The sequence below is a fragment of the Cotesia glomerata genome, linkage group LG3 (genome assembly GCF_020080835.1).
Source record: "Cotesia glomerata isolate CgM1 linkage group LG3, MPM_Cglom_v2.3, whole genome shotgun sequence".
Taxonomy (NCBI): Eukaryota; Metazoa; Arthropoda; class Insecta; order Hymenoptera; family Braconidae; genus Cotesia; species Cotesia glomerata.
This window is the reverse complement of record NC_058160.1, coordinates 10357625-10382357: the sequence shown is the minus strand read 5'-3', so window position 1 is coordinate 10382357 and position 24733 is coordinate 10357625. Positions and strand designations below refer to the sequence as shown.

The following is a 24733-nucleotide window of genomic DNA, read 5'->3' as shown; positions in this document are numbered from 1 at the left end:
TGGGTAATGTTTCTTTTAAGTGCGAACACAAATTGTAACTGAGACGATCTATACTCTAGCCAGCTCGGATCTTCTTTCAAAACCCATATATTTCTATTCAATATTGCTCCTCCGCTCGCGGTTCCTTTGCTTAATCTTTTAATATTTTTATCTTAATTGTCATTGTTATTTATTTTAATCCCACGGTTCAAAATTCATAAACATTTCAAATAATTGCGAGGCTTAGTAAAAAATAAATAATAAGAAATGATTACTTTTATTAATCCCCAGACTGGTAAGAAAACCAGAAAGAGAATTATTTTAAATGATAGAAGGAAGATTTATTAAAAATTTATTTGAATAAATAACTTCCGGTAAAGTTCTCGAGCTCAATAATTTGAAGAGGTCGCTGCAAGCAAGACTAGGGTCTCCATGGTCTTATAGTAAACCGTTTGTCTCTTTTTATAAAATTTAATACCTCTATCGGTCTTGGAGAATATGCGTATGCATCTGAAGACATTAGCGCGCGCGCAAACCCGATAGTTACCAATACACTTATGCTCATACGTGACTTGTCCGATGCTCCTTTGCCTCAGACCAAGAAGGGGAAGAAATAAGAACCAGCATCCGAGAAAGAAGAAGTGAAAGAAGAAGAAGAAGAAGAAGAAGAAGAAGAGTTTGCAACAAGTCACACACTCTTCAGTTCTCTTATGCACATTATAACCTACTGCTCGGTCTCTCACGGACGTTACGTATAGTACCGCATCTCTCACACTCAATTCTCTTGCACCCATGTAATGCCCCAGAGTATATATCTGTAACTGCCGGTAATACTCGGCAATTAGGAGTTTAATCCGACATTCCACTAAGCTATTCGCAAAGATAAATACACTCTAAAAAATAATTGTCCTCAGTGATACTCTAACTCTACACTTTAATACTAAACTCTCCCCTAAAATATAATATTAATTATATTTTTGTCACCCATTAATTAACCTGATTCTGATTACCATCTGCTATTAATATTTAAATAATCGTATTTTAATATTTATTATTATTTTTATCTTTTGGTCTAAATATACCAGTAGGCCTTGGACACGTTTTATTAACCTCAACACTCTTTATCTTTAGTAATAAATTAAAAAATTTCTAAACTAAAGTAATTAACGATTAATTATTTAATAAATTACCCACTTAAATAATTAACTAAAAATTTATTTTCTATCGTGCAATTAAATAATTACTTTTCAAGCGTTGTAACTTGTTAATATCTAATATTTTATTTTTAATCATCACGGCTCATCGAGTTTTAATTTAACATTACACATTATTAATTTCATAAACAAGACTCATAAATCTGATCAGGTACAATTAAACGGAAAATTAAAACAAGGCCTGAAAATAACTGAATTTACGTAACATAAAAAAAAATTGAATATTTTCGATGAGATTATCCGTTGGATCTATTGGAAAATATATAGAAAGAGACGAAATACACAAGAGACGCATTCACGAGATTCCGATGTGTATCACGGGGAATCGTGAAGCTATTTGAAACGGCGAGGATGATCCCGAGGGCAAATTCCTTGCTAACGAGTGATCGTAGGATTTTAGCATTCAAATATAGCAGCTTCACCAGACGAGACATTTATTTGTTCTCAATGGTATAAGGTACTAATGTGTAAGTGCATAAATGTTGATTTCACTTGTGCGAGCGAGTACGACTGAGAGCCCGCGAAAGGACGCCCGCGCGTGTTACACATTGTCCGCGTAATTAGTCACGAGTCCTCGTCTCACAAAGTTAGAGCTGGAGTTTTTGTTGTCATGTCGTCGTAATAGCTGAGCGGTGTACACCACAGAGACGTATGGGCTCGAGGAAAGGACAGAGGATCTCTAGGTGAAAATTCCGAGGAAATTTCATTGGAGCTAAACGCGTGATCCGAATTCATCGCTGCTTACATTATCTCATTGTTTATGTAGATGTATTTTATGGTTGCATTTGTATTTGTGTGTTGTATTTAGTGATGCAGTGCTCGCGAGCTGACCGAGTAGAGCACTTTCTAAGTAGTAACGGCTCGTGAGAGAGTAATGGCGAATCGTAAGTAGATTAATTCCGCGTGAGTCAGACGCATTTAAATTAATAATACTAACGCATAAATATATAAATGAATATATATGTCCTGTTTGTTTGTGTGACATTATTATGATGATTTATACCTTGAGTATGATAATAAATCACTCGGAGTATTCGTTTGATTTATTTTAAATGGCTTTCGACAAACAATGATTTGCAAATCTTTTATTGTACATTTTATTTATTATGTCAAGCTTCATATTGTTTTATTATAAATTAGTTTTTTAAATAAATTAAAATGTTTTTTTATTTTTGCGTAATTTTAAAATGAAAAGTAAATGGAGTTAATATATATATATATATATATATATATATATATATATATATATATATATATATATATATATATATATATATATATATATATATATATATATATATATATATATATATATATATATATATATAAGAAGATATATGGAGAAAGGCGTGATTTAACCTTTCTATAAGCCACCCTATCTGTCGTAGATCTAATTTACCGATCCAGCTCTCGACCCGTGGCCTTCTCGCGCGTGCGATGGCATCCTATCCGTTACTTTTTTTTTCCTCTACACTTATCTGGCATTACACAAACACAAACACAAATATAAATACAAATACTCGAGTTGAAACACATAAAGTAAATACCAGAGCTGAATTGACAGACGGCAACACGCAACTGACACAAAGAACCAACAGAGCGATATTGCGAATATAAATATATAAATCTGACGGTAGAAATATAGAATGAAAAATAATATTCCAGGACGCATTGATCATAGAATGAATGAAAAGGAAAAATAACAGTGCGTCAGTAGGGATCTGACAAGTAATGTCAGAATTCAGAATATATAATATAATTTTTTAGTCGATGTTGTTGCGGAAATATCCAATCGAGAATTGTGTAGACATCGAGTTTTACGATTGCCCTGCTCATACATTAATGTAAACCTTTCTGATATGCTGTTACTGTTGTAGTTGTTGTTGTTCTTCTGGAGTTGAGTAAACTCACCGTCAACAGCAACAGAAAGTTACCGTCGATGGCAAAAAGAATTAATGTATCGCGAACCGGGATTGAAATAGGATCAGCTCGATAGATATGCGATCGTTTAGCATTAGGTGAAAATATTAGAGATCCTCTGTTGAGAGAAAGATTCTCTCCGAAGAATTCAATGGACATTTTATAGATACGCATATAAACATGTTTTATATATATAATATGTTTTTTTATATAAATAAAGGAAGCAAACGCATAAAACGATGAATTGAATGTGTGTGTTTGTAAGTGTGCGAAGAAGAGACATTATTTTTCTTACGAGCTTAAGCTAATATAACGTCTGTGGAGTCTTAGAGGTGAGCTCAGGGGGAAAACGAGCTTTCCCCATCTCTAACCGGTGGAACATTGACGCCGGAGCGGAAGAAGATGCGGCTGAGCGTTGGTTGCCTTATGCGCGTCCTATCCATGGTTGCAGCCACACAACTACACCGCGAACCGATCGACTATAAATCAGACGTCGCTTCTTACCGGTACAGTCGTTTGCCATCGGGTCAGAGGCGACGTACTTCGATCCGATCATTCTCTGTACTGCTTAAGCAAAATCATTCCTATATACTTTTCCGGTATATGTCATTATTATTATTATTATTATTATTATTATTTTTATTATTATGGAATTTATTCGACGTAATTAAAAGAGAAAGAAGAAGAAGAAGACAATGATTTAAAATGGTTTTTTAAAAATAATTTGTCACCCGGAAACAGGTTATTCAAATAAACGGTTACTAGATGTACATTTGTGATATGATTCAGTATCCAGATGAGGTAATTATTTAATTGATCACGGAGAATCATCAATCGTTGAATAAAATATGTATGAAAGATGCTGCGCATCATTCCAACAGAATAATATGAATATTTAGTTATTCAAAACAATTTATAATTATTGTAATTACTTGTATTTATTTATTTATTATTATTAACTGTTACTTGTTACTTATTTATTAATAATTAATTATTGTTATAGTAATAGTAATTAATAATAATAACAATTAATGTCGAACTGGCATTACACGTCAATTAAACAAACTAAAGAACAAAAACAACAATAATAATAATAATAATAATAATAATAATAATAATATTTATTATGACCCTGTGTGAAACATGATAAAGTGAGTATCCCGTACTAAAGAAGGAGATGCGAAGGAATTTGCGCAACACACAACACGTATGCTACTATTTAAATATAATAGATTATTTTTATTTTTGCCAAGATAGTATTGAGAGTAATTTAATATAACAGAGCTGAGTCTCAATCTCAGTGAAAGAAATCGAATGTATAATAATATTATCCATTATTACAGGATATGCATGCACCTACCGCTCACGGCATTCTCACCCGAACGAGATCACTCTCCCGTTCTCTCAAACATTGTTGCACTTGTGTGTGAATGTAAAGAGTGGATTAATGTCGTTCTCTCGTACTCGAAGAGGAAAATGTATCGAGCCATCTCTCGGTTGCTCTTAAACACGCCCAACTTACGCGCTCGCGCGAATCGACCGATTGTTCTTTCTTCGCCATGAGAATTAATGACTGGCTGGGCGCGACTGCACTTACACTGTAAAAAATCCGGAGTGAATCGGGAGTGAATTTCACTCCCATCACTCGGAGTTCCGGAGTGAAGTAATTAATCACTCCGCGTAGGGAGTGAATCCGGAGTTTTTATTTGCGGAGTGATTTCAGAGTGATTTCGGTGTGATTTCGAATTTCACTCCGAAAAACATCCGTGTTCGGAGTTTTTAAAATAAATAAAATAAGGATGAATTTTCGTTCTACAAAAAAAATCTCAAAATTAATCTTTATATATATATATATATATATATATATATATATATATATATATATATATATATATATTTCTTCTATGCGTGTGTTTGTCACTGAACTCCTCCTAAACGGCTGGGCCGATTTTAATGAAATTTTTTGTGTCTTCCGGTGGATTCCAGAATGGTTTAGATTCACAATTCAGTCCACGGGAAAATGTTTATTTAATAGATTTTTTATTTATAAATTGTTGTTGACCTTGACTACCCACATGCACTTTTCATACATTTTATAAATATCATGTCAAATATAATGGACTTATATTTATGAAAATGTTAATAATTAACGAATGATAATGTATTTTGTTAACTAATGATGTTTTTAACGATATAAGCTAAGCTTATGTTACACTCATTAAGAGCTTTCATTTGAGTACCCACATGCATTTTTGATATATTTTTCATATATACATATTTACAATATATAAAATATATGAAAAATTGATGTTGGTACTCAAATAAAAGGTCTTGATGAGTGTAACATCGGGATAAGCTTATATCTTTAAAAATATCATTAGTTGACAAGATACAATGTCATTTCTTAATTATTGAAGTTTTTAAAGATATAAGCTTATCCCGATGTTACACTCATCGAGTTCTTTCATTTGAGTACCCACATAACATTTTTTATATATTTTATATATATGGTATTTGTGAAATATATAAATATACAGGGTGTCCCAGAAGTAACGGACGCCATTGTAGCATCTGATAAACAAAATAATTCTGAGACGAAAAGTCCTTAGCTATTTTTCAATCAGACGCATAGATAATTAATTATTAATTAAAATAACGTCCTTTTATGCGTTAGAGAGAGAGCACTAGTGTCCAGTCAAGTACGTTCAAAACGAAGACGCTTGCACGTGTGAATGTGTAAGTAAATATGTGTGACTACGTTAGCTATAGAAGCTAGTTAGTCATACCAGTTAGTTGTGTCTTTGTTTGGCACGTACTTTACGGGACACTGGCACTCTTTCTCTAACAAATAAAGAGACGTTATTTTTAATCAATAATTATCTATGAGGTTAATTAAAAAATGGCTAAGGACTTTTCGTCTCAGAATTATTTTTTTTTATAATTTTTTTCATCAGATGCTACAATGGCGTCCGTTACTTCTGGGACACCCTGTATAAAATATATCAAAAATGCATGTGGGTACTCAAATGAAAGCTCTTGATGAGTATAAAATCAGAATGGGCTTATATTTACGAAAATGTTAATTATTGAAGAATGCCCATTGCATAATGTTAACTAATGATGTTTTTAACTATACAAGCTCATTCCTAAAATTTCTAAATTTAAGACGTGTGTACATGACAACGTCTGTCGGGTCCGCTAGTATATATATATATATATATATTTTTTTTTATTAACTATTTGAGATATTGAATATAAAAAAAAATTTCAAATTTTATTGTTGAGACATTTGACAATTTTTAATTATAATTAATTTATAAAAAAGAAAAATAAATAAAAACATTATAATAATAATTAAAATAAAATATTATTAAAAATAATAAATTAAATTTTTAATAATTAAATATAAAAAGGGTTTATAAAAATATTTTCTTTACAAAAATTTATTTATTTCTAAATTCATTTATTTTGGGAGTGAATGCGGAGTGAATTTTATTATTAATAAAAATTAACTTCTTCTCGGAGTAAATATCACTCCCGCTGGGAATGAATCAATTAAAAATCATTCACTCTTCAGTCACTCCGCGTTCACTCCGCAAATTTTTTACAGTGTACTTTATCTACTCGTTCGCGTTTCTGCAAATGATCTCGGAGATTTTAATCGCTGATAGCGTGATCGAGGGGTTGATGTTCAATTTTAGGATTAAAAAAGCGTCAGAGGAATTGAAGGAGGTACACAGAAAAAAAGGTTCACTTGAGCCAAGAAAATATTTTTCTTCCTAATTATTTTCTTGAGCGAAAAAAAAAATTTTTTTTTGACAAGAAATTTCACTTATTCCAACAAAATTAATTCTCTTGCTTTAAGAAATAAGTATCTTGACCTAAGAAAATTTGTTTAAGTCAAGAAAATCTTCTTGTTTTGAGAAAATTCAGCCTCTTGCTCCAAAAAATTAAATATCTTGATAGAAGTAAATTTTCATTAATATTTTTATTGATTAACATGTCAGATGGAAAGATCAAATAATATTGAATCATTTTTTTTCATTCAATATGTATAATTGCACGCTAAAATAATATTAAATGGGTATCAAATATTCAAGAGAAAAATTTTCTCATGTGAGAAAATTTTTTTCTCAGCTAAAGTAGGTGGCGCTGCTTTCCTTAAGTATCTAAAAATCTTGATCAAATATAAAAATTTATCGTATCAAGTATTTGTGATAATTTGAATTAATTTAAGAAAAAATGACTTCCACCAAGAATAGAATTTCAAGAAAAATTTTTACTTCGGCCAACACAACTTCGGTCTTTCTTCAGGCACCCGAAAATTTTCTTGAGCCAAGAATTTTGTTCTCCAGTCAAGAAATTTTTTTTTCTGTGTAGACTATTAGTATGTATCGATAAAACTTCATGGAAAGTCGATTTCTCGTGGCGACAGACCGATGTAACATTGCCCTACGCTGGATGAGATTCTATTTGCCAGAAATGGCAGCTGACAGCGATTGGCTATACATTTATATCTACATATATGTATAGTATATAAAATAAAACGGTTGAGAGAAGGCCTTTCCTCGGGTGACCTTTTACGCGTCCGAGTTTATGTACCAAGCTGAGCTAAAGCGGTGGAGCTAAGAAGTGGAGAGCTAAGAGGGGTGGACCCGCATTCGAATAGTCTTCTCTCTTTTATAGATACATATATATTTATATATGTATATATATAAAGCAGAGATGAGCAGCATCGCTACAGTATACAGGAATAGTGCTAGTGACTCGTCTTTTATCTTTATCTTTCTCTTTTCTCCTTGTTCGACCCTCGAGGAGTTTAAGATCCGGGCCGAATTCCTGATTGGACTCGCCAACATTCGCCCACTCTCTTTCACCTCATGATCTTCTCGCACCACCTTTATATTTATATTTACACACAAATATATGTATGCTTTATTATTATTTATACATCTAGATTACTAATTTTTTTAATTTTTCAGATGATATTTATTTTGTTTTTTTGCTCTCAGATGTTGCTCAACAATTAATGAAATATTTACGACATTAGTTGGCTTGAAATGAAATAAAATAATTAATAATAACAATTAATAATTCACCTGAGGATTAATAAAAATCAATCGAAGCTACTTTTTTATGAGTAATAAAATTTTTATTTAAACTTACTGAATAAATAAATAATATTTTTTTTTTTTTTTTTAGGGGGGCTGAGTTAAATTATCTGTTTTATTAGTGTATTAAAATTTTGTGTCGCAATATAAATAAAAATATTGTGACAACTCTGGTAGGTAACAGATATTAATGTAATTAATAATGTATTATATTACATTAAATATAAATAAAACAGATTGAGATTATTATTGTTAGTTTTGATTTTTTGACATTTATCGACGTTAAAAATTGTAAGATCATTGTGAAAGTCTTGAGCAATAATAATCGTCACTTTTATTTTATTTAAACAACTAAATAATGTCAATAAAAACGTTTGCGTGCCTATTGTCGAATTATATTTTATTTAGTTAATGATCGAATTGACGGGCGACAATGACCGGGGTTGAGTTATTACTTGTTTATAGTAATGGTAATGATAATGATAATAGCGATGATAATGATGAGATTATAAGATTATAAGGATTCTGTTGATAAAGACTTTTAAAACCGATATATCGATTTATCGTGGGATAAACTTTACGATAATATGTAATAAGTGGCCCACGCGTTGCACGATATCCACAGGAACGATAAGTTAACGGACAAGTCACGTTAGCTAACTTGTAAATAATAAATGAACTATTATTATATCTCAACTTTGTATGAGTACTCAACTAGGCAATAATAATTAAATTTATTCATTTAATACTTACAAAAAATTTTGCTTAACTCGGTCATTTTTTGCGTCTATAAAGAATCTAATCATCAAGTATTATTTTTATATTTGCTCTGATGATTGATCGCAATAATTTGTTTCTAAAAATAGATCACTGTGAGAAAAAAGTGATATTAAATTAGAATTACAACCTACAAATAATTTGCAACGTAAACTACAAATTAAACTGGAGCCTATCTCAAGTTGAATTTTATGACTAGTCGTGCGAAGTAAAGTCTTATTGCTCGGACTTGAGTTAAGTTACACAGTTAGAGTTAACTTCCCTCAGTCACTACTTACTACTCACTACTTAACTTATTTTGTCCGTCTCTTTTATTCTCCTTTCAAGTTAACAGCATGCATTAACCAGTGTTCTGTGGAAACAACTCCTGAGGGCATTGCGGAGACTTTAATCGCTGCTTTAGTTACTTCGTAAGTACTCACTTGCCTTCGTCATTACATCTCATGTTTTACTTTTTTATTCTATTATTGTTTATTGCTCTAAAGAATATAGATGTATGAGCAATTATTATTATTATTATTATTAGTGCAGGTTGAGGATTAGTCATTGGGTTGCGTAAGTATCGGGGCGAAAATATTTTCGGTGAGAAAGCTCCAAGGGATAGAGGTCAGGAAGTAAATTTTCTCGCGCGTGCAGAGCTATTATGTCGGACAATGGATCCTGGAGAGCGAGACACCTCGTCGTCGACTCCCACGCGTTTAGTTGCGCGTGCACGTGCTCACGCATTACATACATGCCTCGCTGGTATTTATCTACAGATACAGTCCGTGTAATCTCTGTTTTAGCTGTCTTTGTGAGCTATATACATTATACATTACACACATGTGGAATCGCGATAGTGCTCTCTACTAATACTTCACTCGCCGTGTGTGTACGATCGTGCGTGAGCAAGCCACGGGCGAGCACATGGTAATGACAGAGCTGTAAATACCGACTTGGCGCCAACCGGAAGCCCCGACGGACTTATCCAGCCACCGCTGATCACGATCCTTGAATTTACAAAATCCCTAACTTTGATATAAATCGCTTTTATTACGCGGATTATTTAATTAAAATTTTTTGGAATATTTATTTTATTGATATTTGATAAATTTATTTATTTAAAAATTTGTTTAAAATTTATTTAGTATAAATAATTATTTAAAAAATTTTAATAAATATTTTTTGAGGAAAAAATTTTAATATTTCGTAATAATAAAATTTTTTTTAATCTATATTATTAAGAGAATAAGCAAAATTTTGTGACCAGTGTATTTATATGATAAAATGGGTTTTTATGCACAGTAAAAAATTTTTCTTCATTGTGTAAAATGTAAAAATTTTTGTGTAGAATATTACACTCTAATGTGTAGAATTTTACATTCTCATGTGTTGATTTAACACACTAGAATGTAGAATTAACATTAGTTTGTGTAAAAACAGTCAGTAACACAAAAATTTATGTTAAATTTGACGAAAATTTTTTTACTGTGTGGTTAAATTTGGTATCGTTGGAAAAGTCTTGACTTGAATTTGTGGCTTTTCAAGGTTTCATATCATTCTCACCAATAGTCAATTTATGATGATACTAGCTGTTACTCGCACGCTCCGCTGGGCGCTTTATAGAATTGTATTTTTAGATCTAGACTTTAAATTTAATTAGAGTATTGTTTTGAATTGCACAGATTCCCAATCCTATTGAATTGGCATGCACCTTTTATCCATATAATCATTCTAGCTAATATTCATTGTAACTTTCAATGTGCAATCATTATAACATTCCCGTATCTTTCTAACAAAAATGAATAATAATTGATATGAAAAAAAAAAATTTGTAATGAGCATTGAAAGTTTCAGTTAACCCTTCGTCACTCGCGTCATGAGTAGATCGCCGCTTAACAACTACTCAACCTATAGAGACTCACTATATAATGATTAATGAAAATGATGCAAAATGTAAACTTGTAACAACCCTCAAATGTCATAAAATAAAATTCAACCAATCAAAAAAAAGAAATACGTTAATAAACTCGATAGTAAAGCGAGCGAATTTTAAAAATTTACATTAATAGAATAACATATTTTTAAATACGGCTAAGTAAAAAAAAGTCGTTAAAAAAAAACTGAAATAAAAAAAAAAAAACAAAAAAATGCATATCTTGACATTAGAATAAAAATAATTTTAAAATAAAATATTTACGTAATGTTGACATTTGTTAAAATTAGTGCATCGTGAATTTTGCCAATTCAAAACTTAGCCACGCGAATTCAGCCAATAGTAAACTTTGCGATTCATGAAATAAGTGAATGCTAAATTTTGTTAACAATTAAAATAGCCGTTTGATAACTCAGCGGCTTATAAAAATCGCAAATTCTAAATTTTAACGTTTTTTAATTTATCTATTATATTTTTATTTATGATATTTCTGAAGCTATAAAATTTAAAGACAAAAGCCTTTTCTCAACAACAGGTCAGCCGAGAACTGATTTTCCGAAATTTTACTTACGAAGAATATATTAGCCGGGCAATAGCCGAGTCGGCTCGGTGCCCTCTTTTCGAAAGAGTGGGACCCGGGTTCGATCCCGGCACGCACCACTATTTTTCAGTGATTATAAATAAAAATATGTGCGTTACGTTGCCAGCCTCTGAAAGTGGCAGAGATAGCCGGGCGGCACACGTCTGACTTGGGTGAGCACCCATTTAAGCAACAACTTGAATGGGTGACCACTCTAGTCGGCGTTGGTTAGCGCGAGGGATCTCTGCACACTAGGAGAGGGGCCTAATGCTCCAGTGGTCGATAAAGAAGAGTTTCTTATCAATCACTGTAGACTTAGCCCAGCTCCGACTGTACTATCATGGGTTTTCTCTGTGGTTTCCCCATGGTTCTGTTCCAACAGCCTGAGAGGTGAGGTTCAGGGTGAATACGGTACACAAAGCACAAGTCGGTCCACAGCCGCAAAAATTTAAGTAAAAATGAAGTGTCGGGTGGGACTTGCTGAGGTCCAATATGAGAAATAGAAAAAGCGTAGAACTAGGAGAAAAAGAGGAATCAGCATTGTAAAAACCGAGAGGTGTATAAGTAAAGCATAATAATAATAATAATAATAATAATAATACTTACGAAGAATATTACGGAACTGAAAATGATAAAAAAAATTCTTGTAAGGAATAAATCATGGAGGCTTGTGTATTGTGTAATAATAAAAGATTTTATTTTTATTTTTATTTAAATATGTACACATTCATGTATAAAAATATATTTTTTTTTATTTTTAAAAATTATATATACTGACACAAGCTGGTATCTTGCCCAATAGAAATTATTGAAGAAAGTTTTTGGACTTATTGATTTCACCGAGTTCAAAATTCTGGGCAACCTTATGTCAGTATATATAATTTTTAAAAATATATTTTTATACATGAATATGTACATAATTAAATAAAAATAAAAATATAATCTTTTATTATTACACAATACACAAGCCTCCATGATTTATTCCTTACAAGAATTTTTTTTTATCATTTTCAGCTCCGTAATATTCTTCGTAAGTAAAATTTCGGAAAATCAGTTCTCGGCTGACCTGTTGTTGAGAAAAGGCTTTTGTCTCTAAATTTTATAGCTTCAAAAATATCGGAAATAAATATATTAATAGATAAATTAATAAGCGTTAAAATTAAAAATCTGCTACTTTTATAAACCGCTGAGTTTACAAACGGCTATTTTAATTGTTAACAAAATTTAGCATTCACTTATTTCATGAATCGCAAAGTTTACTATTGGCTGAATTCGCGTGGCTAAGTTTTGAATTGGCAAAATTCACGATGCACTAATTTTAACAAATGTCAACATTACGTAAATATTTTATTTTAAAATTATTTTTATTCTAATGTCAAGATATGCATTTTTTTACTTTTTTTTATTTCAGTTTTTTTTTAACGACTTTTTTTTTATTTAGCCGTATTTAAAAATATATTATTCTACTAATGTCAATTTTTAAAATTCGCTCGCTTTAATATCGAGTTTGTTAACGTTTTTCTTTTTTTTGATTGGTTGAATTTTATTTTATGACATTTTAAGGTTGTTACAAGTTTACATTTTGCATCATTTTTATTAATCATTATTTAGTATTCTCTTTTTTAATGATCAACTCATTTTATAAACGGAGCCATTTTCAGTTTTAAAAGTTTTTAGTTTACAAACGTTCAAGTTTACAAACGGCTATTTTCTAGTAAATTTAAAAACATACTTCAATTAATGTCCACGATTGTATTTATATATATTATATCTATACTAATAAATGGAGAGCCGGTTTTTTTGTCCAGTTATACTGCGAAAACTACTGAACCAATCGGAATAATACTTATACCATAAGATGCAGCGCATTTCGGAGAAGGTTTTAGTATATGATATGCTGGTGATTACTTATCCGGAACCTATATTTTTTTGACTTAGAAATAATGAATTTTTATTGTAACGAAATTTATTCTATTTAATTGTCATTTGTTTTAAATTAATTTTTTAGTTCTGTTGGTTATCTTTATATACTAGGCAGATTTCTCCACTTATGAGACCTACAATTTCTTTAACTGAAACTTTCAATGCTCATTACAAATTTTTTTTTTTCATATCAATTATTGTTCATTTTTGTAAGAAAGACACGGGAATGTTATAATGATTGCACATTGGAAGTTACTATGAATATTAGCTAGAATAATTACATGGATAAAAGGTGCATGCCAATTCGATAGAATTGGGAATCTGTGTAAGTCAAAACAATACTCTAATTAAATTTAAAGTCTAGATCAAAAAATGCAATTCTATAAAGCGCCCAGCAAAGCGGACGAGTAACAGCTAGTATATGTATACACGGAGAAAAAAATTTTGCTATAGGAACTCTATAGTAGTTAGTTAGTTGTAAAAAGTTCCAGTAGGTTAACGTATTCTTATGGTAACAATATCGTTTGGCTCCTGCAACTCTACATCGTTGAGCTCTGAGAGCTAAACGTTATTTACCTCTCACAACTCTACAGGATCGTTCTGAGACTATAACTAATTTTTGGCAGTCTGTTTGATAATTTTTACGATTTAGCATTGATAATTTAATAAATAAATGCGGCAGAACGAATTTATATTGCCAACAATAATTGTATATGACAAATAAGAATAGTATTATAATAGAAATAAAATAATAATAGAACTTATATTACAAATAAAAATTATTTGTAAAATAAAAATATGGTCGTCACAAAATTATCTTATTTTCTTGATTATATTAATAAATATTGGACATAAAATCACTACCGTATATGCACAAGAAAAGATAAATAAACGAAAACAAATTTTATTTTGTGTTAAATGGGGTCTTTTAAATGTATTCCGATAACTTATTACTTATCACAATATATTCAACTAATAAATTTAATTAACAGTCACTGCAAATGAACCTTGAAAAACCACAAATACAAAATTGTTCTAACGAAATTCAATTTGACAAAAAAAAAAACCTATTTCCTTAAATAAATAAACTGGAAACTTAATTGTCTTCATATATTTTTAATAATATGGATGAGTAACAAAATAATTCTGTTTGTCATTTTAGAAGGTTATGAAATATGTCAGCGCACTCCACTACTGCGCAACGTAGGGCGCTCCCAACTATACCGTTTGGCTCTGAGAACAATCCCGTAGAGCTCTGAGAGCTCAACATCATTGGGTTATCAGAACTAAATAACATTATGTTACTGTAACTCTACAACGAATAGTAAACTGTGTATAGTTGTGGTAACTCTACAGTTAGGTTACCAGAACGAAATTTTTTTTTCGGTGTATATGAAAAATATATCAGAAATGCATGTGGGTACTCAAATGAAATCTCTTGATGAGTGTAACATCGGGATGAGCTTATATATTTGAAATATATATTATATATATGTATATATCAAAAATATATCAAAAATGCATGTAGATACTCAAATGAAAGCTCTTGATGAGTGTAACATCAGAATGAGCCTATATCTTTATAAATGTCAATAGTTAAGAAAGTACTGTACAATTTAACAAAACTCATTATTTAATAAAGCAAAATTTTATTTATTTATAGTTCACAAGTCACGGCAGTCACATAGTGACTACAAGATTGCTATAGTAATTAATAAATTTCAGTATTTTAAAAAGTTTGAATTTAAAAAATATGTAGCAATAATAAAACTATTAAGAAAAAAACTAGACAACAAAAAGTGTTAGTGAGTCATATATAAGATATATGATGGCTGTTATATCACCTCGAAAAAATGATTGAGAATAATTTGGATATCTGGTAATACATGAGCCGAATGAATAATCTCAATATTGATACACGAGAAAGATCTTTTAATAGCTCACTAAGTAATGGGTTCTGTCCGTGGGCTCACCCACGCTTGCCACTCGTCTACACGGAGCGACACGTACGTTGAAAGCCAGCCACTCCTGTCTCCCTTTTCACCTCCTTTGTCGACTGCTCTTCTATGGACCCGTGCTACGATCCTTTGTTTGACCAAAGAACAAAAAGTCGAAAAAAAAAAGAAATAAAAAAAGCTGCTCTACAATACAAATTTTTCGTCCAGTCGAGGTCTACCGACAATTAATCAAGTCAACGCATTACTTTTTGGTGTCCGTTTAACCCGAGACCACCGGCGAGTCCTTTTCGTCCTTCATTAATATTATCCAGTCTGCTCTACTCTATAACATATATCTATATATGACACTGGGATCCTTTACTCGGCACATAGTGCCTATACTGTATTTGATATATACACCGTACCGGTGAAATGGATACCGTTGAATCGGTTGATGCTGATAGTAATGTGTGATTCCGGCTCTTTATTTAAAGGCTCCTTTCTCTCTCGGATCGGCCCGAGTCGAAATTTAGAGCCCATTTAGAACCTTCTAAAATCGGACCTATTCCGGACTTAGGGGCTCAAACTAGAGCTTGTTTCCATGTTTAAGTAGGTCCGGTTTTGGTCCCACAAGCGCTACAAATTTCCGTTTTCGGCGCTTTAGGGTTCAAAATCGGACCTGATGAAAATAAAAATTAGATCCGATTTTGAACCCCTGAATCCTCTTTTATTGTTATTTTTTTATTAATTAATTTTTATTTTCCTTAGCTGCCACGACTGGCCCATGTCTGGTTACCAGGATTGTGCCCTAGTGAACTGTCAAGTCTGCCTCATGCTATTTGATAAGAAATAATAAAATAATTAACTTTTTAAGCGTCATTTTTTTTTTATTTGATTTTAGATGTAGAGCCAACGCAAATTCAGACTGTTTGACTCTTATTTAAACCTAACTTTCGCTAATCATAGAAATAAAGTGAAAATTGCATCCGTCCTATCCGAGATTCGAACTTGAGCCGCGCGCTTACTATACCGATACCTAACCCCTACACTATACGACCGATGAGCTACCATACATCTCATCATTCTCATAAGCTAAATCTATATAATGATGAAGTGTGGCGGTTTAATATTTATGTAATTTATGTTATTTAATGTTGTGTTTTGATGAAAATTAACTATTTTTTACACATGGTTATTAATTAAAAAAATGCAAAAATCAAGTCCTTATATTACTCTGGACTTTGTACATCATTCTGTAGATTTTCAATATTTTATTATAAATTTTAATATTTAAAATTATCAATATTAAAAATTTAACTGTAAATTATTATATTTTAATTTTTTTAAAGACCATATCAATTTTGACGATATGTAATTGTTTTGGTTGAATAATAAATTTTCAATTTTAGCATTTTCTAACAAATATTCGTTAAACAATAAATTTTTACAATAATTTTAAAGAAATTAATTGTGTTGAATCAAGACGAAAAATTCTTTAATCAAAAAAAATTCACTTAAACCAATATAAATTTCTTAGTTAAAGAATTTTTCTCTTCAGATCAAGAAGAACAATTTTTTTAGTTAAAAAATTTAATTTTTTAATTATTGATGAAAATTTTAATTAAATAATTGATCAAAAAATCCATTTTTAATAAATATAATTTTCGTGTCATTTTGAGTTCTCCGAGCTCAAAAATCTGATAGAAGTTTAATAAAACATTATTTTTTGAATTTTTAAACTGCAATAACTTTTGAATGAATGAACCGATTTCTACACGGTTGGCGGCACTCGACGCAGTTTTTGAAGCCTCACAAAGAATCTTTCAGTTTAAATTGATCGAACTAGGAATTTCGAAGTAATTCCGAAAAAATACTTTTTTTGGTTTTCTTTCGACAACGATAACTAACTAACGAATCAACTGATTTTGACCGGGCTGGCTGCGATCAACGTAGTTTATTGATGTTAAGAGCTGATTAGTTTTTAGAATCGATCGGTAAATCCGTTTAAAAGTTATTCCAAAAGAACCACATTTGAAAAAAAATTTTTTGTAATTTTTTTGAGATTTCTCACTTTTCTCAATTTTTTAATTTCGATAGACACAAAAAAATTAAAACCATAAACTCAGTAAAAGCCCAAAAAAAGTAAGACAAGTTGAAAACTCATATAATAAACATTTTCTGAAGGTGGCCCATTTTGCACATTTTTAATTTTTTATTTTCAATAAGAACAATTTAATGTCAAATACTTGGCAAAGGACTAAAGAAAAACGTAAAACCAGAGAAAAACATTACGGATTTCAACATTTTTGTCTTAATAGGTCCGTTTTGCCCCCCCCCCCTCCTTCTCTTACTTAATGATTAATTAACTTTAGATTTTCCATTAAATGGCTAAGGCTAAGTTATACAGTCTTGACCCAAGCCTAGCACACCATTAAATAGCCAGAGCTAGATGAGCCAGTCTTGATTCAAGTCTGGTTCACCAAAGGAACGGCCGAGACTGAGTTGTCCAGTCCTAGCGCAAGCTTCGCTCCGTCGTTCTACTCTGGGGACTCCTACACAGAAAAAAAGGTTCACTTGAGCCAAGAAAATATTTTTCTTCCTAATTATTTTCTTGAGCGAAAAAAAAAAAATTTATTTTGACACAAGAAATTTCACTTATTCCAACAAAATTAATTCTCTTGCTTTAAGAAATACGTATCTCGATCCAAGAAAATTTATTTAAGTCAAGAAAATCTTATTGTTTTGAGAAAATTCAGCCTCTTGCTCCAAAAAATTTTGTTCTTGATAGAAGTAAATTTTCTTATCTTGAGAAAATTTCTCTCTTGCTCCAAAAAATTAAATATAAAGATAGAAGTAAATTTTCATTAACATTTTTATTGATTAACATGTCAAATGGGAAGATTAAATAATATTGAATCATTTTTTTTTATTCAATATGTATAATTGCACGCTAAAATAATATAAAATGGGTAACAAATATTCAAGAGAAAAATTTTCTCAAGGTGAGAAAATTTTTTTCTCAGCTGAAGTAAGTGGCGCTGCTTCCCTAAAGTATCTAAAAATCTTGATCAAATACAAAAATTTATTGTGACAAGTATTGATGATAATTTAAATTAAGAAAAAATGACTTCCACCAAGAATAGAATTCCAAGAAAAATTTTTACTTCGGCCTTCTTTCAGGCACCCGAAAATTTTCTCGAGCCAAGAATTTTGTTCTCTAGTCAAGAAATTTTTCTTTCTGTGTACATGGGTTAATTCATATTATTTTACTTTTTTATTTTTAATTTTTAATTTTTTATTTATAATTTTTTATTTTTTATTTTTAATTTTTTATTTATAATTTTTAATTTTTAATTTTTCATATCATGAATAATTTAGTTATAGTTAATAAAAATTTATGAAGAGGCTAATGTTGACGGACCTGTGGGTTCAAAATCGGAGCTATGGGACTACAGGGCTCTCAGTCGGATCTATTTTGGACTAAAGGGTTCTATATAGGCTCTAAATTTCGACTCGGGGGGTTCTCCGTAAAAATCTTCTCAACAATAACAGCGACTGGCTTAAATAATAATAATGATGATAATAATAAAAAACAAAAACAAGAACAAGAACACGATTCAACGGTAGGCATTTTCATAGACGACGCGCCTCTGGTGTACATCTCATACAACAAAATATTATTCCCATTGAATCTACATTGAAAGCGATGGTACATACAACAAGTTAAGTTAAGTTAAGTAGAGAAGACACTGAGCAATGCCCGTGTGTGAGCCGCGTACACACATAGACACAGATCTGTACTCTGCACAGGGCAGAGTTTACAGCCAACACAGTTTACAGTCTCAGTCTCTAGTACTGGTGATGCAGAAATGTATGTAGTCTATGTACTCCATACATGCTGTATATAGTATATAGGAACGGCTGCCGGCAGAACGTGCTTCTTGTAACTTCTTCAGTACGATATATATGCTCGTAAATACTTGGGAAAAGTTCCAAGAATTATCGCGCCATTGTCTATTTTCTTTTCCTCATTCAAATAAATGCACATCGATCCTTTTCGTTAAATAACTCTATACTATTCTACACTTTTATATGCATATTTTATTTTATTTTATTAATATTCGATTGGACTAGACTACCGGCTGATATTTTACTGAACAATGTTATCTAATCCATCAGATGTTAATAAATTATTTATTGTCCTTTTATTGATTTCAAGCTTCCAGACTCGGTAAATTCCGGTATAAGTTATTTTGGAGCTTGATTTAAGGAGATCCAAGTACCCTCCTAGTGTAAAGAATGTCTAAAAAAAAATAATAGGTAGAAATACTTTTGTTATGCATCTTAAAATTAATTTTTAAATTAATCAATAACATTTTTAAGGAAATTTTCGAAAAATTTACTCATTAACATTTAATTGACAAATAAAAAATATAGCACTCTGAATTACCGGTATATACACTTAACAACACCGCAAGAGTTCCCTAACCTTAAAATTTATTTATGTTTACTGTCTAACTAAAATGACTAAGATCTTCTAGCATTTAAAAAACCGCGGTTACTTATGCGCTGGGTAACTGCGAAAGCGGTGTTGCCAAGTCAAATACAAGACTTTAAAGAACGAAAGTTTCTTGTGATTTTTTATAAAAAATATAAAATATCTCCGTAGTACATTCGGAAACCTACTTTTTCATTGTTTTAATCAATTGCTTATTATTTTTTCAATCAAATTCAATGAAAATAAAATTTTTTCAAAATCGTTAATTGCATTAAATTTTTAATCAAATAAACGGCTGGTGGAATCTCTATTTACCTACATGTAAAAATTACAATTTTCAAACTCAATTATTTGATTAAATATCCCGGAAACCTACTGTTTTTTAATTTTTTTATTTATTATCAGGCTACGTAGATTGAATTTACAAATTTTCAGGAAATTTTAAAAATTTGACTACTTCGCGTGGATCTCTTTAAAAGAAAAATAAATTTTTAAATTCGGTCGAGTTAATTTTTTTAAAGATAAAACATTTTAAAAATTAATTTACAATTCTGTTTCACTTAAAAGATTTAAAATAAAATATTTATCACGCTCAATGATGTTGTAACTGAATAATAGTGGTGATGATAAATGAGCGAGGTCAATAAAACTGGGAAAGTGAAGATGAAGATCCTAAATAAAAATACAAAGCCGGCTTACAGCTTAAATAACCGAATGTTAATTATTTGTAGCACAAAAGGCGCCAGTGTTATTTAGTTACAGAGTTAATAGCACTAGAAACGAAAATTGACCAACACCTAAATTTCTAATTACTAAACACGTTCACCGCTCGAATAGAATCTCTCGGCCAATCGGATTAAAAATAAAAAGCTGCTACCGTAAGTATACTGTTGGTCAGTCATGCGCGTGGGAATTAAAAGAAATAACGCGGCGTGCTTTAAATTTCTCTCGACTCTTACTCGAACTGACTCGCTGCCAACTAATTTTCTACCATCGATACCGATTAATTACAAATTACTCTCACAGAAAACGAATTATATCACTTGTAAGCGGTTTTATTGAAACAAACTACTGTAAGCAAATAAAAAAAAGGCAATTCTATTTAATGATCTGATTATTATTTAAAGCAAGTCTCGCAAAATTTAATCGAGGAATATCATTCCAGCGAAAAATTTATATTATTCGTTACTAATATAAAGGAATCGGGATGAGATCCCGCGGGCTTGACCGCGCAAATTACAGGCCACGTAACATCTCCCTCTTCCCTCTCCCCGGCTCACGGCCACTGCTTGAATCGGAGATACTATACACAGAAGAATAATAAATTGAAAAATCTGGAAAACGGATAAACTTTTGGAGCTATTTAATTTAAATATTTCTATAAGTAATTTTTAATAAGAAAAAACTTAATTATTCACTAGATAAACATGTTTTCTTATTAATATTTTTCAATACGAATTTCACAAAATTGTTATATAACTTTTAGTTTTTACACTAAAAACAAATTTTTTTTACCTTCTCCCTATCATGATAAGAAAAATTCATAAACTATTTCTCTTATCATTATACCTTACTTACTGATAATAAATTTTTAATCTTTAGAAAAACAAATCTTTTTTATCACTTATAAAACTTAGTAACAATTTTGGTTATAAATATTAAAATTATTCTCGATATGGAAAATTGATAAATATCAGAAAAAAATTATTCAAAAAGTTCAATCATCATGTTCTCAATTTCGATACCAATAATTCCGACAAGTAACAAGAATGCTTATATTTTGAATAAATAGTAAATTCCATGATGTGCGGCTCAAAGGACTTCACTTTTTGGCGTATGATTATGGAGCGAACACGTACTCTATCCGTCTCTAAGAAGCTATTCAACCGATAAAATATTAAATTATTTCAATTATGACGAAGGTTCACTGATAGAAGGATTTATTAACTATTAATAATTTAATTTATTTAAAGACAATTATTTAATTTATTAAATTTTAATAAATATTTTTTATCATTTAATGAATATTTATTTGGGAGGAAAGTTTATTTATTAATAGTTAATAAGTATTTATTAATAGTTAATAAGTATTTATTTATAGTTAATAAATATTTATTAACAGTTGATAATTATTTTGTGAGTGAATTTATTTTGCTTGCAATGTCATATGATATGAAGACTGCTTATAAAAGAAAATTATCTTTATAAATTATTTGCATTAATTATATTACATTATAATCTGTATTACTAAGAGAATAAGAAAAGTTTTATGGCCAATGTATTTATATGATAAAATGGGTTTTTATGGTTAAATTTGGAATTATTTAAATAAATTTTTCTTGCTATATTTTACTTGTTAAAAAAGTTTTAAAAATTATTAGCCGTGTCACAATTTCAGTATCAAGTGAGCTTGCAAAAGTATAAAAATGATTTAACTAAATTCAGTGGACGTCTAGCAGTTGCTGTTGCTAAGAAAGATTGTTCAATTTATAAATTAAGTATTTGCAATTTATCAACTTTTAAAATAACTTTAGTTAATTATATTTATTCCTAATTTAGAGCTGTTTGAAAGTTATCGAAAAAAAACGACATTTGGAAAAATTTTTTTTTGTAGTTTTTTTGAGATTTCTTAAAATCTATGGGTGCGAGTCTGTCTAAATTCAAAATCTAAGTTTGGTCAAGCCCTTTTGAATGGCGCCAACCGTGATGAAATCGGTCAAGCCGTTCAAAAGTTATGAGAGGTTTACATACGGCCACACATACATACATACATACATACGGACATCATCGTGAAACTATTCGGGGAAGCTTCCTAGGACCTCAAAACGTCAACATCCATTGAAAACTCGATTTTCGAAAAACGGGGTAAAACCAATAACTTCCCAAGTTTTTTAAATTTTCAATTTTTTTAGCGAGAAGTTAAAAAAAGTAACAAAAGGCCAGATGAAAATAAACAACTTGAATTTTATAAAAAAAAATATTATTCGCGTAACTCGGAAGCTTATTCTTCTCCTTTATTTGTTACTCGCCGGTTCGCGTTTTTATATCCACGTTTTATATTATATCCCACACATACTAATAATGAAAAAAAAAATAGTCAGCACCTGTTGCGTTGATTTTTTTTCTAGCGGTAATAGAAAAATAAAATTTATTGTTAATTTTAAAGCAAAGATAAAAAACTTTCACGTGAAAGACAGTAGCCTTTCTATTCATACAATCTCCGGATTATTGACGTTGCGGTTTAGCGTTACTACCCAGTAGTACAAACAAACACTCGCATTAAATCTAAATAACAACAATAATTCGAGTTACGGTATGTACATACTGTATAGTACAGTGTGTACACTTGATTATCGAAGGATGGCTGCTGGTTGATGGCTTATCCCCGAACCCCGTGGGATAATTCTTTCGCGGGTTAGGTACTCTGTACTCTGTCAGTAAATCCGGGTACCGAGTACGCATTATAATGCATTATATCCGCGGTGCATAAGCTTTGCGGTAGACATCAAAGCACAACTACGTGATACTTGCCGGACGTCGTATTCAATAAAATAAAATAAAACATACAAATCGAGGAATTTTTCTTGCTTTTAGAAAATTAAACGAATTAATTAGAATATTTTATAGTAAAAGTTTAAAAATTTATTTATTTTGTCGGAATGAAATATTGATAATAAACTTTTGTTATTATTTATTATTATCGATAATGATATGGAGGTCTCAGAGGGAACAAATTGGATAAGATTGATGTGTATTGAAGGCTGATGTGCGGAATCTGGATAATAGAATAGATATTTGTACTTTTATTTGTGTTATTCTTGGCGATTCAATCTACAGATCGGGGTGGCGCCACTCGTGTATCGGCGTCTGGATAGGATTATGATGATAATGCTGGAAATAAACCTGATGAAGGTACGTATAGGATGAATGTACTTTGGTACAGTAGCTACTCAGCCGGTGGCATATAAACTCATCCTCATCCTCATCCTCTTTTTAAGGTTTAACGTGTTGTTCTGCGGGTAAACTTGAACAGGAGCCAACCTGGCAATCTAAAATTGTGCCGTAATAGGAGGGGAATAAAAGTATATTAAAGGCCCGAGCCAATCAGACAATGCATAAAACAAAGACGCTATGAAGCCAGATAAAAAAAGGGATTCCGAGTAATGAACAACTGTCGGATGGAGAGCAAGATCCTCGAGACTGAAGAAAGTACAAAGAAGCAAACAGGGTGGAGAAAATAATTCCGTATCATCTCAGATCTCGGCTCACTTTGTTTTTATTTTTCTTTAATTTATTTATTATGGTTATGATTATCATTATGATTATGATTATCCGTCTGGAAGTTTATGCAGAAGCCAAAGTCGGTGTGTGCTAACTAATGGCATTCAAAATTAGTCCTGCCGACCGCGAAATTGTTGGCGAGCCTTTCGCGAAGAGAATCGGCACGAGTAGGTGCCGCGAGGTTACGAACCCGGTGGATCTCACCGCGCAGCCTCTCTGGGGTTGATGAAGGGGAGACCGAGCTCCCGGTTTTTAGGAGGTTCCGAGGGGCGGCCACAGTAGCGAGGCCAAGTCCGCGAGACCACAATTGCGGGTTTCGTTCGATATTAGTTTTAGGTCTCTCGGTTTATATATATATTTATTTTTTTATTTTTTATCGTTTATTATTGCTCTTGCTTTGTTCCAGTCGGTGAAACGCTTAAGTTGTTATTACGATTACACTCTTTTTAGTGAATAAGTTTCCGGTTTTATTATTCTTGATCACGATTTTTAATTTTTATTATTTTAAATAAAAGATTGCCTTTCTAATGCTTGTAATATATTTTTAATAGATATTGTCAATCAAACCGTGTAATATAATATAATCTAATATAATGTA

General features: G+C 31.0%; 1 long non-coding RNA gene across 1 annotated transcript; it reads left to right on the top strand.

Moving 5' to 3' along the window:
• The first annotated feature begins 9217 nt into the window (after window positions 1-9217).
• Window positions 9218-24656, top strand: LOC123262212. The gene is made up of 3 exons (XR_006508890.1): window positions 9218-9411; window positions 23692-23766; window positions 23853-24656. It is a non-coding gene; the product is annotated as an uncharacterized LOC123262212 (long non-coding RNA).
• The last annotated feature ends 77 nt before the right edge of the window (window positions 24657-24733 follow it).